The sequence below is a fragment of the Lepidothrix coronata genome, unplaced genomic scaffold, assembly GCF_001604755.1.
Source record: "Lepidothrix coronata isolate B3197 unplaced genomic scaffold, Lepidothrix_coronata-1.0 Scaffold38, whole genome shotgun sequence".
Classification (NCBI taxonomy): Eukaryota; Metazoa; Chordata; class Aves; order Passeriformes; family Pipridae; genus Lepidothrix; species Lepidothrix coronata.
The window spans coordinates 1,307,828-1,328,943 of record NW_016690218.1 but is presented as its reverse complement, the minus strand read 5'-3'; the positions used below and the strand labels follow the sequence as shown (position 1 = coordinate 1,328,943).

At 37.8% G+C, this 21,116-nt stretch overlaps 1 protein-coding gene across 10 annotated transcripts in view; it reads right to left on the bottom strand.

Annotated features, from left to right (window-relative positions):
• The window catches only part of CDC42BPA (CDC42 binding protein kinase alpha), a 186,460-nt gene that overhangs the window by 163,734 nt on the left and 1,610 nt on the right, over positions 1-21,116 (bottom strand). The window lies entirely within an intron of this gene.

Sequence of the window (21,116 nt, the reverse complement as noted above, 5' to 3'; positions counted from 1 at the left end):
CAAACAGCACACCACCACCAAAACACCCTTTTCAGTCTCTGCAAACAGCCGTTCATTCGATATTATCTATGCTGTGGGCTAGGCTAGGCTTCCAAAACCAAAGATATCCATTAAGGTACTTAAAACTAAACCAAGTAAACCAAACCCTGAACACTTAATTACTTCCTATCTGGACCCCCACCATCAAATTTCACTTGGCTGCAATCTGTTTATGGAAACCTCTGCCTCCAGCATCCCATTCACAATGCAAGAATAACTTCAGAAACCCAATTAAGCGTGGCCATGGCTTCCTGAAGAGGAAACTGCTCAGAAACATGGAGCATTTAGAGTTATATTCATCACTATGGAATGGCTTTTATGAATTAAAAATAACACACAGTTTTTACTCACAGTTCCATTTCCAAAACTAAAATATACTCATACACATTCCAGATTTTAATTCACAAAAACTTCTGTACACATTTTTTTATTGTAAACCTTCAGAAGTAATAAAACAAGAAAACACACAAGAAAATCCAGTTAATAATCTCGCTTGCAAAAAAGACACACGTCAAAACAGGTACACATTCACACAGCTCTAATTATCTTTATATATCACAGAGTTTCTGTGTATAAGAATAGATATACTTGGTTTACTTGCATTTTTTAAAAATGTATATCCATATTTTAAAAGTCTGCAAATCCTATTTTACCTGAATGGTCAGCAGGTCAGCAGCAGTTTTTAAACAGACTCTTAATAACACTTACTGTTCACATTAAAACACTTTTATGCTGCACCATGCTTTGTTCTCACACAACTATCCATCTATCTGTAAATGCCAAAAAGATTTCTAAATAAAAAATAATAGAAAATCAATTTGTACAACTGTTTCATTAGAAAGTGGCTACACATAACAGAAAAGTCATTTGTCTTTTGTTAGAGCAGCTAGAAACCAGACATTTATCTTAAAAGCAATTCAAAATTGTTTAATTAACAATCTTTGCATGATACTGCAGTCATATCTGAGCATACAAAATGACTTTTTGTAAATATTATGAATTGGGCCATGATTCAGCATTTGCCTGAACTCAGAAGTTTTGTACAAGTCCACTAAAGTTATTGCCTTTTGTATGTAGACACAAGAGCTGGAATAAATTGCACCAAAGAACCACACACCAATTCTTCTCCACCACATGCCAATTGACATTTTCATTATTTTGCAAAACCTTCATTTCTTTAGAGTTTGAAAGAATCAAATTTCATAGCTGCTCCTTAAAACAATATTTTGTTTATAAAGTATTGCCATGGACATGATTAGTGCATCACTTTGCATGACATCAACAGTGAAGATAGGCTGCAACTTGCCCTTTCTTCCTCTGTGCTTACTTCAGGAGCAATGAAAAGGTGGATGAATATCTCAGACAGCTCTTTGGTAATAGCAAAATACGATCAGGAGAATTTTACTTTTGTTCTTAAAAATGTTCAACTTAAAGGATTCTTTTTCAGTACAAACTTTACTGTTTCTACACAAACAAACAGTTAAGAAGTTCACAATAGTCAAAAACATTGACTTGATCTGAATACAACAGATGACACCGACCACCTAAAAGAAATGCCAAGATATTTGAACCATTTCAAATTACTTTTGCATTCTGTAACTGTTCCACTTCTCACATTTTCACCTGCAATGGGCTCATAGCCAGAAAAAAAAAACAAAACCCATAACCAAAATAGTCTAAATACCTTCACTCAAGCTGGTAAGCATGGGTGTATTTGTAGGTTAGAGCCTTTTCACAGAACTAAGCAGGCAGCAACACTGCACAGCATTTCAGATAAACCTCTGATTCAAAGGTGAGTATTGCACAGGTTAACATAATGCAAAGAGCTCTGGACAGCTCTGATGCACAATACAGGCTTAGCCCTTCCACATGCATATTGTTTCGTTTCCCCATGGGTGCAGGGTACAGAGGCCATGACCTGACCTCTCTGTCTCTCTCAGCATCGCTCACTGGACACTCCACAGATTCACTAGTTCTAAGGACCCTTTATACCTCCAAGGCTATCAACAGAGAAAGGTATGACAGAGAAAGGTATGACAGAGAAAGGTATGACAGAGAAAGGTATGACAGAGATCCAGATGAAATTCTCAGTTTATGGCTTTCAATTCTAAACATTATATTTTACATGGATCCTCCAAAGCCCATCACATACTACAGCTAAGCAAGTCTCAGAACTCTTGAGAAGCACGTATCAACTGCTGCCCACATTTTGCAACTAAAGAACAGAGACAGCAAGTATCAGGAATTTAATTAGAATCAAACATGAGGACTGATACTGCCACATAAAAACGTAGAAAATAGAATACATGGCTGTGCCAATTCTTTTGTCTTTTATGTAACCTTGATATGGCAAACGTACAACATGAAAACTCACTCTTCCAAAGACCACCATTAAGAAGGTCCTGTAGACAATTTCCCCCCACTCTGAAAATCTACTGTCTGACTGAATGGAAATATTGCTTTTCCAGGTTCCAGACTACCTCTAAGGAAGTAGTCAGAAAATATGATCAGAAAAATCATATTCATTAGCCAATAAAGTCTGTCTTGAGTTCCCCTAGCTAGATCTGCTATGCGACATGCATCTTCTGCACAAATTAGCAAGAGTCAGACACCTTTTTGCCACCAATACAACTGCACCATTACCACCTGTATTCCTCCAGGTACAGCACTGCCTCCACACTTAATACAGACAGACTGCCAGCAACTTTATGGACTGAGTATCCAACACTGCCATTAATGCACTATCTTTTTAAGTATGCTTAAAAGAAAGAATTTATCCAAAAAGATCTCAAGTTTAGCGCAAGGTGGGAAGTGCAAAAGCTTTCAATCTTCGGGTCTGAAAAAGACAACAGTAATGAATCATCAGGAAAACTTTAAATAAGACAGTGCTGATGAAGAGTGACGTGGGAGCACTGGTTAAGGCATGACCTTTATACTGTTTGTTTCCTTTCTCAAAACAGCATGGATGTAAGGATTAAGGATTTGACCATTGTTAAAGGAAGGTATTCTCTCTGTTGCCTCTGTTGAAGGCCTTCTTTCTCTGTTCTGCACTCTCTGAGTCTGAGTAACAGTGTCAGGGCTAGAAGTGCACCCACTTCTAGTGAAGAAGGGATCACAATGCCCACATCTCCATCAAAGGGAAAGATTTTCCTATACCAGATATGAAGTACACAATGACAGGGGTGCAGCTCTAAATATTCTTGTGATTAAATGAAAAGCAGCTTGGTTTGCTTTTGGTCTGTAGCAGTGAGATTTTAAAAGAGGAAAGTATAAAAAGCAATACTTTGGATTTTTTTGGTGTTATGCTGCTTCCTAACTTAAGGTTTGGAAAAGTATGTTCCTACTACAAACCTACCACTGGAGAAGGAAAACACAGTGCTCTTTTCCCAAAAATGGTGAAGCAGAAGCGATACAGAATGTCCTTTATCTACAGGCCTGCACGCTGCCTTCTAGCCACAAGTGTCTGGAGCTGGAACTGAAACACTGGCTTCCTTCCCTACTGCCTGAGGTACATTTAAACACTGGAACATCCTGCAGCTGTAGCTTCCCAAGAACCACCCCTCCCTCAAATGGGCAAGAAAAAAGTACTTTGAACTATGGCTTTAGAGTTACCTTTGGGTGTTCAAAGACAGAAGAGCATCAACTGCAAAATGTTGATAAGGCAAACTGACAAGTGCGCTACGAAAAGCCAAACTATGCTCTCCTAAAGGTCGAGAAAAGAACATGACAGAAAGCCTCTACTTCAGGCAGACAGGATCCCTCCCTGGATGCCTTTAAATACATTTCCACACTCTCACTGAATCTACAGGAATTTTAAAAATGTGCTCTAAAACACACTTCTCTAACACACAGACTATCTTATTTTTAGCACAGCACGCCCCCTCTTTAGCTTTCTACAAAACATAGTGGCACTGAGACTAAGCCAAATGAAAGTTGTCACCACTTCTTTTATAGAGACTTTCCCCTTTCCACATCTATCGGTAGCTCTATCACACCTCATTTTAATTCAGAAAAATTCCACTCCTCTCTTTCAAAACAGAAGTTGTCTTCAAAAGTGGTATCAGTTATGTTCAGAGAAGCAGGCTGTCCTGATCAACTGCAGCTGCAACAATAAATGAAGTAGACAAAATACACACACCTTGCAATGTGCAATCTACAAAGTGAATACTCAGTTCAAAACAAAACCTAAAGACAATTCATTGGAACGAAACTGGGACTGGACAAGTATGTGCCAAAGAGAAAAAAAAAAAACAAAATACAAGACACCACTGCCAAAGAAGACTAAAGGTTGGGATGGTGACAAACTAGAGGCCATGGACAGACAAATGATGATATTCTCTGGCTTTTCCAATGCTCAGATAAAATATATTCATGTGGTTCCTGAAAACGGTCCACCTTATTTATTGTGCAACAAGACTTGTGAATTCTCACAAAAAATGTACTCTACAGCAAGCTCCAAAATACACTGCCTTTCAAAATAATCCTTGAAGAGCAGCGATCATATCGTTTTTATGAGAACAGGACCTGGGACATGAGAAATTAAGGGAAAAAGCAGTCATCCCAGACTAACCAACAGATTTAGAATTCCATATATATGAAGTTTTTAGTGCACGTAGCATTATATAGAGCTTTACAATTTAAAGCAGAACTCCAACTGATTTCAGTGACAGCTGAGAGTTCTCAGTATCTCTTCACATCAAACCACGAGAAGTCAACTAACTAATCCATACGGTGATGAATGCACAATACTGGCTACATACAAAATATGTGGTTAATATCCAGTATTCCATGAAAAAAACCCAACCCCCTGTAGCAGTCAGCCAGAGGATAAAAGTCTTCGTAGCATCATTCAATACTCTTATTAAAAAAAAAAATAATTTCCTTTTCAGCAAACCACAACTTCATTTACTACATACTGCTTACTTTGACAACTTAGTTCCCAACAAAATCTCAGTGAATTTTCAGAACTCTACTGTCCCACAGGATACTCAAAACAGGTGATGAGAAGAACAGGCAGGGAAAACATCACCATCATACAGCTACAGATGAAGATGGGATGCACACAGATAGTTAATTCTATCAATTTGTGTTTATATCATCTTAATTGTTTCTTTCAGTATTTTTATCAGACATATCAGCAAGAAAAAGTATTTTCAGAAATGTTTACTGTATTCTGAAGTCATTTAATAATCGCTTAAATCATGTCAAAACTTTCACACGGTACCCACTTATGTGACATTCAGGATACATCTACATGAAAATTATGTTCAAGGTGATCATAAACCAAATTTCTGCACATCCTCTGCAGTGGATGCTCAGGCCTGACAAGGGGCAGAGCCCCTGGAAGGAGCAAAAACATCTCTCCCACTCTTCTCTGCAGCATGTTTAAAATTCATGATGTGTCAGGAGATTGGCTGCCTCCAGCTCCTTCTTCCTGAAGTCTGATGCTTCGTTGTTCTACCCTGAAGTGCCCACAAGTAGATGAAAGTATGGAAACGAACACCATTAACCTGCTAAGCAATTCCCAGGAAGATTCTCCATTGCAATATGGAATGCATCTTACCTTCCCATTTGACAATAAAAGACAACACAGGCTATTTTGGCTAAAGCTATAAACGATACTCACATATCCTTTCTTTCAGACTAGAAGGAATTCCCTGACCTTTAAAGCAAACCCAGAATTAGCTCAAGCATTTACGCAGCCAAATTATTTCCCAGATGCACAAAGACCATAATGTAAATTTCTTCATAACGCCAACACAGCCATTCCTTACTCTATTCTTACACCACTGCGATCTGATGGTGCATTTCTGGGAAAGATATAAATAAAAAATAAAAAAAGTGTCCCATCAACAAGGTACAGTCACACAATACATCTTCTTCAGTTCTCTAAGCTGGTTCTGTGCTGTCGCAGACACATTTCAACCGACAATCAGTTCACCGCCCGCAGGCCTGCAGATGTCAAACTGAGGAGCTGCCCTGTAAATCTTTATCACTGAAACAGCACAAAAAATGCTCAACATCCAGTGAACGTGGAAGGATTCTATCTCCACAAATGCTTTCAAAACATCAGTTTGATATAAAACAGGAAAGCAGTAACACAGTCATGACTTAGGCCCTGCATTTCCAAATGTCAGGTAGAACTGGCTCCTGATCTTAATAGAGACTGCACAAGATTTGCTGATGTTTGCTGGGCAGTGGGGACACTTCCTTTTATGACACGAACTCCTCAAATTCAGGAGAAACTATATCCCAGGTCAATCAGCTCAAAGACAAACTTTGTACACTGTTGAAGTCATACTGAATGTACAACACACCTGGAATAATTCTGAGAATTAGGCAAGCAAGATTTGGTCCTACCTGATCTATCAGCAATCTGAAACCACTCAGAAGCAGAATACATATCTTGGGGGAACAGAGGCTTTAGGCTTCACGGTTTGTTCATGACAAAATACTAAGGTTTAAGCATGAGTCAGAACTCTCAGCAAATGTGGGAAGGCTGTTGTGAACCACCATTTACGTGTTCTGCGCTTGTGCAGAAGCTGAACAGAGGGCAGTGCCCTGAACACGACCAAAAGGTCGGCACTCTGCAATACCACTGCGATGGCAACAGATCAACTTCTCTTTTCATGGTAAAGTTTCCTTCCTGAGCTACCAGGCTTGAAAGAAAAAGGAAAATAAAAACCAATCACGTTGACTTTTCTTGTGTTTGTCTTTCTCCCAATACTGTAAACATAAAAAAAGAAGAATACTTCAAGTATTACTTCAAGTTCTGAATCCTATCTACTCTGCTCAGCTAATAAGGCCCAAAATTACGCATTGTATGCAGTTAACGAAATCACAAAAAAGAAATGTGCCTTTTATTTCCCAGTGCAACCATCTGCAGTAACATTTTTGAGGAATTAAACCAACACACAGGAAAATTATTATCATGCTTGGTGCAGCAAAGTGTCTTAAAACAACAATTATTTTGACTGTGCTAACAAAGTCTAGGAGATTTTTGTGTGTGGTAATTCAGTGACAGCTACCAGTTAAAGGCACAAGCAAGAGGGGGAAAAGCATTCAAAGGAATGAGCAAAGGAATTACTCTGCATTTAATCCGCAGTTCACCTTCTACAGAACTGAGCTCACAAAATGGAAGTGACTTACCATACTAACATAAAAGAAAGCTTCCTCTGTTACATGGAATTGAGAAGAAAAGGATTCAAGAACCTCCAGGAGACAATTAAATTTTTCAGTACAATTTGAGATTTAACTTGAGAAATCAGCAAATAATTGGCTCTATACTCTCCTTAATATAGTTCAGAGAAACAGAGACATTCATCAGCAGAAAATATAAAGAATAAAAACATTCAGCAGGAGGTGGGATAACTACATTATTTACAAGCTTGAAAACCACAAATGAGCTACTGCAGCTTTCCAGAACAAATACTGATGTAGGATCTGGTTTTGCACTAGCTTGCACTTCATTTAGATGTTACTATTCCATTAAAAAAAAAAAAGAAATTAAACTCCACTACTGCTCTGTCTTTGATTTTACACAGGTGTGAATGAGTATCCATTATTTCAGTTGTCATGTGGCCAGGCTGAAGTCTAATATTTTGTTAATAATTTTTTTCAAGAAAGCTCACTTTAAAGAACCAAAGAATTCATTAGAAGTTACTCTTCTCTATCTATGTTCTAATGAAGCTAAGACTGGACTAAAACCCCAAATTCCACTCTCCACAGACTTGCAAGAAAACAAGTTCAGTTTAAGTAAGCCTAACACCTCAGTGCACCAATTCATTCATGACCTTCCACACCTGACTGTAAAAGAAAGAACAGGAGGTAAGTTTCTAAAGTCCTAATGTACCATATCAAGAATGAGAACCCTAAATCACTGTCATTGTATAAAGTGTGCAACAGCAGAGCAGAGGAATAGCTATTCCTTCCCCTTGTCCAGAAAGTATGCACAAGGGCTGGCTATGGCAGAAGGCCATGGAAGGCAAACTCCAACCCTTGTCATACTTCCACTGAAGAACTCTGAGACACTCAATGCCAGCTCCAATTTCTCTGTTTCTGGTATATCATAAGTAACTACCTTGGGACACTTCAAAAACTTCTGCCATTTAAATCTGCTAGAGCAAGAAAAAAACAAGATACAGTGATTTGTACAAAATGTTTCTGCACAAACGAAACACAAAGCAAATGCAAATTATAATGAGGCAGTGAAATCACTTAGAAATATCCTTATTAAACAAACTGCCCCATATATAATGATAATTACTGACACAGAGCATTATGTACTACATAAATTACACTGTGCCTGGGAGATAGTTGCTATCTCCAAAGTAATAGCTCATGAATAGTTCTTGATTTTTTCTTTTCAAGTACTATATGAATAAGAAAAACTCTGCATTTCTCTTCCAGTATGTCATGACTCAGTTGCTGTATAAACAAACTGACCACTAACCAACCCCCAGGCACCCTACAGAATGTGCTCAGAAGTTCTTAAGCACAAAATACGAAAACAAAGTTAAGTAAAAATGTAGAGCATCCATTCTTGATGGAAAGTTGAGTTTTACTTAGCACTTAGTAGCTTTAAAATCAGTTCCTCACAGGGCAGTTCAGAGTGCCAGTGGGAACCGGCAGGAAGCAGATCTCAGGAGCACTAGGCAGAAAAGAAGGAGGGGTAGGAAGGGGGAATTTCCTGATCCACAGAAGTGACCGTACTACAAAAGTTCCTACTTATACTGTCTTTTTTACCTCAACAGATGACTAAATACAAGGCTTTAAGAGAACTTGCCTCAACCTTCAGTTAAAACTTTTTTAAGCAATACCTGTGCAGATACAGCTTTCCAGCATTAGCTGGAGATTATAATCGAGAGTTCCTGGTTATCTCTGTTGTTATCATATTTGACTTCCTGAAAGCAAACAAAGTGTTAGGGAAAACTTTCTAATGTAGCAATGATCTGAATTTTGCAGCCTAACAGTTACTTGCTCCACCACAACCAACTGTGTTCCCCAAAGCCCACTCAAGCTAAGCAAACCCTAAACGTTGCACAAGACGGTGCAGACCTATTCCATAAATAGGAACTATGAGACGAGATTTAAATGAACACATTACAATTTAATTAAGACAATCAGACACTCTAGGAAAACTTTTCTGAAATGTCAGTGGTATGGGTATTGTGGTGTTGCAGGAAAGACTTTTGAGGTGGTGAGGTACAAAACACTTAATGAGTTAAAAGAAGAATAATTTTTTATGGAGGTCCAAGTTCAACACACATAAACAGTTGCTCAAAACACAATTCTGGCAAGCATCCACTGCACAAGAGAGCACTTCCTCTATGAGAAATAAAACAATTGCTACTGCTCCAAGTTGTACAATGCTAAAGTTACAGGAGAGGGAGGAAAGAGGACATCACAGCAACAAGATCACAGAAACAAGATTAGAAAGGGTACCCAAACAGTATGTTGGAAATTTAAAGCAAATAAATAAAGCACTTAAACACACAGAAGTTACAAGCCACCCACACCTTCAGGAATTTCCACAGCAAACATTTCGAAAAACCTTCAAGAAAAAAAATTAAATAGGAAGGAATACATATAAACCTGGACCCTAGAAACTGCTTTTCCACTGAATTTTTGAATAGCCCTCAACAAATCACAACTCTGTCTCCATTTCTTTGCAGAGATATTTAAGATAACACATAAGTTTTCTCAAACAGGTTTTTAAGGCAATATATGTCAAGTATCCAATATTATTGTAAATTACTTTCTCACTAGGAGTCATATTATTGAAAGGAAAAAACGTATATTTACAACCCTCCCAACTTGGAAACAAATACACATTTTAAAAGTATACTTTAAAAAAGTATAGCAAAATAAAGAAAATATTCTCTCTTGACATCTAGAAAAAGCTACAGTAATTGAACTCTAGTTTTAAATACTTAACCAGTTAATGCCCTCAAGTAAGTGGCTTGGCTTTCTTTAAAAGTTCAGCAGCCAATATGAACTGCTTTAATACCACACGGGTATCAGTGAATTAACAACACACTTTATCTCCATCAAATGAAAGCAGAATTAGTCTTACAAATGCTTTTGTCTCCCTACCAGACAGATAATTTTGGCTCATAGCTGCTAAGTCAACGCCTACCATTTGATGAATCTGTCCCCATTCAGATGTCTAAACTATCTGAAGTCTTGACACACCACCTGGGAACGTGCCTTTCAGTGGAGAGGCTGTTTTTCTCTCAAAAAGAAAAAAAACCAGCAGGGAAAATAGCACCCAAGTCCTCAAGTGCCAGGCATAGAAGAATATGGTACGAGACAGACACTACGGCAGAGAGAAAGAAGAGAATCCGGATTTATTTGTCGAGTCCTAGATTGAAATTGTGAGGTTCAAAATGTCAGCAAGTAGCACACCTACAGATTTCAAATATTTGTCTTAATTGAATACTCCAAGCGACAGAGAACATCAGGTATTAGCAATGCAGCTCTTCTGCACTGTGTTTTACAAACACACACACACACACACATACAGAAAGGACCTGAAGCCCCTGTGATAGGTGTTTATGCTTAACTCAAAGGTGCAGTTTGACATGCTTGACCTGCTTTCTCTTGAAGGTCATGAAAATTCTGCCACAAGCTCTAAGGGGGATGGTGGCAGGGCTGTTATTGAAAACAACGATCGGCATACCAAGAAGAAATATTTGTAGCTTTACCAAAATTTACTTAATTTTGCCATCTTCCATCTCCTGTAAGTTTCCTCTGACGCTTCCCAGAGGAAATGGTTTTGTACCCCTGATGCTGGAACAATGCCAGGAATGACCTTCGCACCCTGTCACTGTAAGAGCACGTGATTTCACATGCCAGGGAGGGGGAACGCAGAAAGAGCTGGAGAAGGTGAGCCTGAGAGAAACTGAAAATCTAAAGTAAAAGGAGTAACAAATGATAGCCTAACATCAGCAAAAGTGCCACAAAAATCTATCAGTCACACAGTTTTCTTTACTGCTTCAGTAATGTGGGATAAGGTCAAAACTACTAAAGAAAATATTTGCTCCAAACATATGACTTGATTTGATCCAACCGGAAAAACAGAAAGAGGAAACAAAAAAATAAAGGAAATCCCCAAAAGATGGAAGCCCTCTCTGAAGTGAAAGACACAAGGCGAGAAACTGTTCTTTTAGAGAGAGAATAACATTTGTTTAACACCTAGGTTTTAAAATGTAAAAATTGATTTTGCTGACCATTAGCAGTCATCAGTAAGAATTATCAATAAACGTTCTACTTCCTAATTTAAGTAGATGGAGAAAAAAACTACAAGGTCACATGGAACAAAATTATACAAGTTTTGAATAAACATATGACAGTTTGATGCCATTGAAAGATTTTAGTGCCACAAATTCAACCTAGTGTAGAGCTGAATACACTGAAGCTTTGAACCAGTCAGTGTGCAGCAACATATCATGTAGATTTTGGGTGTTTAAGAAGCTTTTGTAATTATAAATATGATCATACACATGGTTAAATACATTTACTGACAACATAAATTACATGACCAAAACAAAGCAAAAAATCTTTAGACTGGATTGTTCCCTTATGAAGAAAACTTAATGGTGAAATTAAAGCAAATTTTTAAGTACTAATGTCAAGAATTTCTTGGAAGAGATTCCCTACTATTGGTAGTGCCAAAGATCACAAAGTGAATGTAATATTCGGTAAATAATATGAATTCCATTAAATGATCTTAGTTTTGCAGAAAAAGAATGTAAAAAATTCAAGAAGAGTGTAGCTAGACAGCAAATCATCAACTCCTTGCCCGTGCTGCACCCTTTTTTCTCCCCCAGAAAGTTCAAACACTAGGCTACTACTGATAAGATCAGATGGCATCTCTGCTAAATCATCCAGGAAGAGACTTTTCTGGTGCTAACATGAGCTCCTGCAGCATATACTCAGCAGTGCATTTGTACAGATACTGAAGTGGCTAAGAAGCTATGCCACTAGAAGCAACTGCTTCCCAGATCATTTTCTCTGAAGTCAAAGTGTTACTCGAGGATCAGGTTAACCAAGAAACACCAAGTTAACGCAATAAGACACACCAGCTGTGGTAATACACATCACATACCATTTTTTCTTGGTAACCTTAACTCTACACAGAGTTTGCATTTTGAGAGCCTGGATTACCATCAGTGGAGACATTAAGTCACTCCTGATTTTCAAAAAATCAGTAACACACAGGAGTAGAGAGAGTGTATTTTTTACCCAGCCTACTTAGATCCAGAAATACTCGTTTGCCTAGGCTTATTTCAAAATTTTTATGACTTTTGAAAAGATGCAGAAGTTTAGAAGTTAGTTAAAAGTGCCTGCTAGCTGTGAAGGTGAAAACATTCAACACTGGGGGTGAAATGACACAACAGTGAAATGATAATGGCCTTCTCTGCAAATTTCTGTTTGCATAGGAGGCAGCTTTTATAATTTCCTCTGTCATATCACTTCAGACAGAAAACAATTCTCTTTTGTGTCAGCCCCTACTAAAATTATAAAAGGATCTTTTTAAATAATCACAAAATAGAACATCATGTGTTTTCTAAACGTTGGGGGAAACAGAACAATTCCAAGTGTGTTAACGAAGAATCCTTGTCTTTCAGTTACAAAATGTACACGGAAAACTGTTTAAAGACACTGAGTGATACTATGCCAAATACCACAGAACACACAAATACTCCAATACTTTTTTTTCCCAAGGAATTGCCATCATCAAAATCAGGCAGTTATTTTGAAGATCCCTCCTCATGATTAGACATTTTCTCATTGGGAAAATAAATGTTTTGGAAACTGCTACATAAACAATAAGACTCACTGAATTTCTACACCAAGTATCTATCAGAAAAAGCTGGTAACATCAAAATTTGCTTTAAAATTGTAGCTCCCTGGCATGCTAGAGGGAATCTGAGAGGCAGCCTCTAAACTTGGAGCAGAGAAGCTACAGTAGGTGAAACTACTGAAGTCTGGGCTGTCACAGTCCTAGCCCCTTCCTTTTATACACACACCAGTACAATATCTCCACACAACCACAGCGACAGATTTCAACATGTTTTTGCTGGGTTAGTTTTCGACTGGATTTTGCCCCTCTGCCCATGAAAGCACCCACAAAACTAAGATCAGTGGAATTAGCCAGCCTTAAGACACCGTCAAGTCAGCTCCCACCCAAGATAAAACCGGTGAATTGCAATCAAAATACCAACTTGTATTTCCTCCTCGTTACCATGTGTCCTGCAAAACATTCAGACAACACAGCGCTCTATTTACAAAAGGCAGCGTGGTAAAGGTGAAAGAACTTTAATGAGCAAGAGCAGGAAATACCTTGGGACTATGGTGTCCCACAGCACAAACCACATTTTCTTAAACCACTTGGCAGCCCTGTAACGAAAGTCGTTGCCACCCTTCCTATCACTTCTTTATTTTAGTTTCAGGTATTAAAATAATAAAGCTGTACTCTCACTTAAGAGTCATCTTATTTAGACTACAGGAGTGAAACAGATCACGACTCCTTACTCACAGCCAGAGCAAACAGCCCAAGGCTCCAGTTCTACAACAGCTTACAAGCTGGAATGATTAATGACAGCAAATCAATTGATACGCATTGGATCTAATAAGAAATGTGCAGGGGCTTTGCAGGAAACACTGTGTGGATGGACCCGCGCTTAAGGCCTGAGTGTATTTCTCACGCAGGTGAAAACTTTTTGTTACCGTTCTCCACACACCACCTCTGTATTACGAACCTGGCCAACCAAACCATGACAGCCTGGGGATGACTAGGGAGAAACAAAGAAAAAAACTCAATGCAAATCCAGAAACCAAGATTCTGGCCATGGAATATCGGACTGACTCATGTATATCCACACCATATTAGAAAAACAAATTGAGATCTTGCTGGAATGAAAAGCAACAGAACAGAAGTGAGGAAGAAGTTCAGGAGACCTCATCTTAGAGGAGTCAAGTACATTAAAGTCCTGCTTTAGAATAACATCAGCTGTGGAAAACACACAGAAAGGAAAGGAGGAAGGACTCAGAAACGGAGACCTGTGGACCCTTCACCACAGGTGAGGTCACCTTACCAGCAAGACTGTCATGCAAGTCTAAAACAGGGTAGCATTCTAAGATGAAAACGACAAAACAAAGACAATAGTGAGAGGAAACATTTAAAAATATAAAACAGATAATAATTAAAAAATCACTTTACACAGAAAAACTGCTCAGGAACCCTCCACTCTGAAGCCAAAGTACTTCCAACGCTCCTAAGCTAAGACATGAGCGTCCTCCCCCAAGCCCAGACTTCTGAGACTGGAAAGAAACTGAACAAAAAAACAACGAAGTGTTGCTGTTCTAATCCCACAACGTTTAAAGGGAATGTAATTATCTCATACAAATACTTTTTTCCCCTCCTGTTTGCCACACTAAACTCACCTAGTCTTTCTACAAATAGAATTACTGTACATTTCTACTAAATTGCTAAACAAAATATATTTATTTTTCCCTCAAAACGGCCAACAAAAATACTGCAGTTCTTAACATCTACAAGCTCCAAACACAAAACTTTTCAAAAAGATGCAGAGAGAAGGTGCACTAAGAAGCTGCTCCCTAAGAATAAAAGAAATCTGCAATATTGTGTAACAAAACTAATTTAAATCAAACTGGAAGTCTGGATACGGATAAGGAAGAATTATGAAACACAAAGTCTCAGGAGTCTGGATATACCTCATGTGGATTTTATCCATGGTGACTGCTGGTAAACCTAATTAGGCTGTATTACTAGAAGTAAAGCAAACTGACCCGCCTGAATAGAAGATTTTTGCAGTTATTATTAAACTTAATGTCATGTTTAAACTATTTGAAATAAAAGTCTTGTCGTTAACAAAAGATTGCACATGACTGACCTAAATCACTTGCATTTTTTAAAGATTTTGGTCCACATTAGTGGCATTCCCAAGCTTAATGAGGATTTTAGAAAAATAATGTGTTGAGGTAAGTTAGACAAGAGTAGAACAAAATATTCCGGTTGTTCAGCCAGAAAAAGAAAATCAAATTAAACAAGCACAAATGCTTATAGAAGGAATGCCTGCTTTGCCAAAAGATAAAACTTAAGAATCTAGGAGCTGGCCTTTTCTTTCAATTCTGCCTCAGCTAACCACTGTACCTTTTTTAGTCAGGTTTTAGAGCTTAGACCCAAGATCTAATTGCTTCTGGACGTTTTCTGTGCAAATTCAGACAGTAAATTCTTTAGAATATAAAAGTAATTAGGGATGTTATGAATGGGTTAATATTGTCCAAAGGCACATCTAGGATAATTTATTACAGTGTTCACTTTCAGAAATGATTACCAGGATAGTAGCTTGCATCCACTATATCTGGAAATTTTGTACTTGCAATTTATTTGCAATAAAATTTCAAAACAACACTGGTCCTTGACTATCCAGCCAAGGTACAACTCAGAAGTGAAATTACTTGTATTTGCTGTTCCTATTCAGAATTCAAACACTGATCTAAGGGCGTAAGGTAGAGTTTCAAAAAGAAAGGTAGTTTCTCCTAATCTTTGTAAAAAAAAGAATATATATATATATATATAAAATATCAAAGTATTAAACTATATTGGGCCAAATAAGTTCATTGCTCTTAGAGCCCAATATCCTTCTTTTAGTCAGCTATGATCTAATAATATGCTGCAGGTTATAAAAGAGCACATCAGTAAAGTTCAGGAGAGAAGGGCCAAAAGGCAAAGAAGGAGTTTAATCAGGTAGATAAAGGCACAGCATCATGTGCTACACAGAGGTTAAAAATTCAAACACATCTTCAGCAGTACATTTTACAGCTATAAAAAACCTACTGGATTAACCCTTTAACATGAAATGTCCTAGTAACAGGGAATTTATTGTGTTGTCATGAGGTTTATAATGCCCACTGAGCAGACTAACTCATATAATTGTATTTCTCCATTTGTCCCCATTAGACCAAAGCATGCTAGGAATTTCTGTACAGAATAAAGGCATTTCTAAAATTCCTGGAAACTATGTATTAGTTAGCTTTCTATCTAAGCAAGCCATACTCCTTTGCAACAAATAGGACATTAGTAGCAGAAATCAGTCCACCTAAAGACACAGACCCCAAACAGGCCCCAAAATAGGCAACTCTGAATACCCCCAAACTTCCCAGCCTGAAGGAACAAAGACAGCCAAAAAGAACCTCCTTTAAACTTATCTTTACTTAAAATTAAGGTTTTTTTAAAAAACCTGGTGTAATACAAACATGTTACAAGGGGTTAATGCCTCACTCTACTGGAAACTAACGCAAAACAAGTAGAATTAACTGGATGGTCTCACAGTTCATTTGATCACATCAGAACTGTTGATAAATTTACAGTAATTAGTTTCATGTGTTCAAGACAAGAATCAAAAGTGAAATAAATGTGGGAAAGGTCACAACTCAAAAGGTATAGAGGTTAAACACAGAGCTACCCAACAGTAAGGACTGCACAGGCAACCATTCTACGTATTTTCCTGCAATTACTTTTTTCTTCTTTGTCAAGTAATTCAGTGTAAAACTACATCTCTATAAGAGCTGCGTACACCATATTCTGAAACACAGAAATGTGAAGGTCATTTCTATTTGAGAGCACTGAAGAACCTCCTTCTCTCACCCTAATCAATAAAAAGCATTTAATTGTTGGCTGCAGCTGAACAATCTGAAACAACAGATTCCACAAAATAAGCAGTATAGTGTTATCATAAACAAAATCAGAAATCTGTGTGCCAAGAATGCCACAATGTCTTCTACATTGATGAACCTCCATCATTTCATATAGTTCAGCTGCAGGCAATGAAACAACTCATATTTAAGATAAGGCATATGCTTAAGCACATTAAGTGGCCTTGACAAGCAAGATGCTCATTCTTTCCCAGAAAGAACTGAATAACTGTTTTGCTTATGTCAGATCAAGAGATATTCCCATTTTTATGACTAGAATAAAAAAGTTAATACCTAAAATGTAATTAAAAAAGTATTTCTAATAGGTTAGATACTACTAGGGTCAGAAACTACCAAGGTTGGAAAGTACTAAGCATCAACATCTACTTTAAAAACACAACTTAAAGAAGCTGAGTGGTAAGTCTCTTATTACTGTCTGCTAAGAATAGGACCTAAATGACAGATTGTTTTTTAACAGTCTATTTGAAAAACAAAATATAAACAATTCATAGCTAAAAATGTCTGTGATTTGTTCAGGACCTACAAAAAGACAAATAACACAGAACAGGGGCAGGATCTGGAGACAAGATTTTGTTTTCTTTTATTACTGATATTTAAAAACAAACCTAGCTCAAAAATGGGCAAACTGTTTTTTCTTAAGAAAAAAAACATGAGAGAGATCATCAGAAAGAAAACACAGACAGACAACCTCCTCACAACTTTGTCTTGAAAAGTATCAGTTGCATGGTGATAGAACCATTTTCAATATCCAGATGAGATGCTGCACATCTGAACAACAGAAGCATGAGAGCAATGATGACAGTCTAGCCTATGACCATAACAGCCCTGCATGAACACCACAACTTTTGAGTTCTACTGGAAATTAGAACAGTTTAACCCATCTTCCAGAGTCTTCTCTGGTAAGAAGAAAAAACTACTAAAGGACAGTTTACATTTTTCCTAGAAGACCACAGATTCAATCAAGTCACTGACCTCACCATGCTATTAGTGGTGCTCTACATCTTCCTTCCCTTCAACCTACACACATTTTGAAGTTTATCCTAGTATTCTTTCAATGTATCCTAAATAACATTGTTCTAGTTTCTTTTTAAAACCAATTCAAACTGGAGCCATTGTAAAGGAATTTTTCACAGAACAAGACCACCTCCAAACGTTTCTTTTTATCACTATGTTTTAATTTCAAGTTCACATTATCAGCCTTCACTACCTCCCTTAGAGTCTTGCATCAGTGTGGCAACTCATACACACAGAGAAGAGAAAAAGCAAAGTGCTTGGAATTCTCAAGAGCTTTTTCTGCTAAGCTCCAGTTGCTATAATTAGACAAGCCCTTTTCTAAATCGTAAATACAACTATCAATACCAATAAAAACGAAAACTGAGATCAAATACATAGAACAAGCCAATTTTAAATGTTCCATTTCCTCCCCGTTATCTCAAAATGTGCCCCGATTTAACCCTCAGAACTCAAATACAATGGCTGTTTCCATCGTTGTCTTAGCATACAGGATACCTATGTAAAATAAACAACAAAATCAAAAGATCTTATTCATATGTCACAAAACTAATACCACATAAAAATAGGGAATAAAGACAAAAAAAGGATTTTAGAAGCAAAGCAGATTCTGAATCACAAAATAATTTACCTGACACTTCTAATTAGTCTAATGTAATTTCAAGCACCAAAAAAGACTTAAATCCTACAAAAATTTAAAGTTCAACTTCACATTGCAGAGACCTTAACTTGCTGAATTAAACCTGTAACATCAGACCAAAACAAAAGGTGAACAACCAGTTCAGATCTAAACTGTTTCACCCTGCTTCATTTTTTTTAAATATGTTATAGTTCTAGATAACAAGCTCATAAAATAGTCCTAAAAGATCTAAGTACTAGAACATGAAGCTTCTTAGTTGCCCTAAATATAGCTGCAGTCACATGGCTGTCATTAAGACATTAGCTTTTCCGTGCTGGAATACCTCCTAAACCTTTTCCCCCAAAAAATTAGATTGTGCTTCAGTCTTATGTGAAATACAGCATGTAACTTCTCGGCAACTTATATAAAAATACACATCCACGAACAGAACCCCACCCCCAAAACCACACAGTAGCACCTTTACAAGTGCACCACTGAAAAGCAAGAAATAATTCTTTGCTGCTCAACAGGAGTCTGTGATCACTGAACAGCTATTTCTTAGCCTTTTCTTAAAAATAACGGACTATATAAATAAATCTTATTTATTTCTATAAAGAATAATTAAAAAAAAAAAAAAAACCAAAACAAAACCAGAAACGTAGCTTAAGATGATGATCAGTTCTCAGGAGTAAATCTGTACTTTGCAGCTTGTAAACACATAAGTTCATACCATTCCATGACCAGTTTCGATACATTCAGATTGCACTCTTAATAGTAATAGAGTAGATCTGTAGATGCTTGGCAGAAACCAAAAAAATGCGTTTCCAAGACAGCAACCAACGGACATCCACCAGTAGAAACACCAGGCATAAAGTTTCATTTCACTGATGGGAAAAATAAATTAATACACACTATTCCATATGGTACATTCAAAACCACGAGCGCTTCCCATACAGCAGCTTTCAGAACTCCCCGGTGTAAAATTGGTGCTACTTTTCCAACTTGTTCAAATAGAGAAGCTGAAAAAAACTGAGCTGAAAGCACTTCACCATTGAGTCATTCAGGGAGGTGGGGGCAGAGTCCAGGATTTCTGGCTGCCAGCCTTCCACTTCTGCCACTACTCAGCACATCTCCAACCTTAAAACCACATATAACCTCTTTCTAATCAACCACTTGCATTGTTTCCCCTTCTGGGGAGAGAGATGTGAGAGGTCACAATTATATCAAAGCGCAGGGTAGCCTTGGCAACTTCACTGCACCAGAGCACTGAAGGGTACATAACCTCTCTAAGAGCTTGATTTTGCCAACCCCCTGATGCCAACAGAAATGCCAGAGACCACTAGTTTCACCAGGAGGGCTGGCTCTCCGAAGAGACAACTCAGGTGAGTGTCTGCAGGATAAAGAGATCATACATGTAGACACTGCAAACGGCAGGTACCAGCGACCGCTGGCTCTTATATTTCACCTCAGAAACCCTCTTGAAAAAACTCCCAGGGTAGAAGTCTGGACAGCAGAGCTGGGAGCAGACAGAGGCAACTCAGCCCTGGAAATGGGAGGAACTGGTCTTCTCTGAAGCTCAAGAGTACTGCTAAGGCACAGCTGGAGCATGAGAGTGGAAAAATAGCAGGAAAAATAGGGCAGCAAGAAACCTTATTCCAGCCTTTCCAAAACAGTGTATTATTTCCATCAGCAGCCTGGAAAGTTTATTGCAGAAATTTTCAGGTACTGTCAGAGCCTTGTAATGATGCATTTGCCCATCAAGCAACCACCAAGCATCCAATACAATGGGTCTCAAACACACTGTTACTCTGACCATCTAGATATGGTTAACTTGACTATTATTATTTACAGGATATCAGCTGGCTAGATCCACTGCAGACTACACTACGTTACTGCATAGAAAATACCCTTGGAGCCATCATATTTTCCCAGTCTTTCATAGCTTCTGTATGCCAGTGACAGTTTGAGAGGGAAGATTCTTCAGAAGTACTTTTAATTACTATTTCCTCCTTAGCTAGAATGCATTAATTATAGCCTGTTTCTCCAGATAATAAGAAAACAAAAAACAGTGCAATGTGAACACTACAAGAAACTTAATTACTGAGTCAGATGTCCTTTAGATGTCAGTATGACTACAGTGCGGAGCAAGAAAATAAAACACACACATATCAGCCTCAAGTTGTTAGATCAGTTATCAAAACAATGTCTTTCCTCAGCAACTTAATTTTGAAGAGCTCAACCAGCTAATTAATCAAATGCCTGTTACGTGTTTCAAAAACGTGCTTTTTAATAAAGGAGGCCTGCTGATGTATTTATTACAAGGCAAATGTGGTAAATGGTTCTGCATGCAAATGCAGAAGTGCAGCATGACTTTGAAGTTTGAAGGTCAGATACAGCAACCATTCTCATCAAGGTTCTTATGTCAGACTGCATCTTCTGGTTTACATCTGAGTTTAGGAGGAGGAAGACAGAGAATTAAAAAGAAAAAAATTGAATCAACCAGTTCCGTGACAACTTAAGAAGAACTGGCATGCTATCATTCACCTGCTTTCCTTTAAAGATCTGCAAATAGTCTATCTCCCACAAAATGAAGAGAGAAAATGGAAAGGGTGCTGGGGACACATACAGTTTCATTCTGATTTTCAACTGTTTTCTTCATCAGGAAAATCAATCTACTTAAGTCAGCAATGATTTTGTTTAA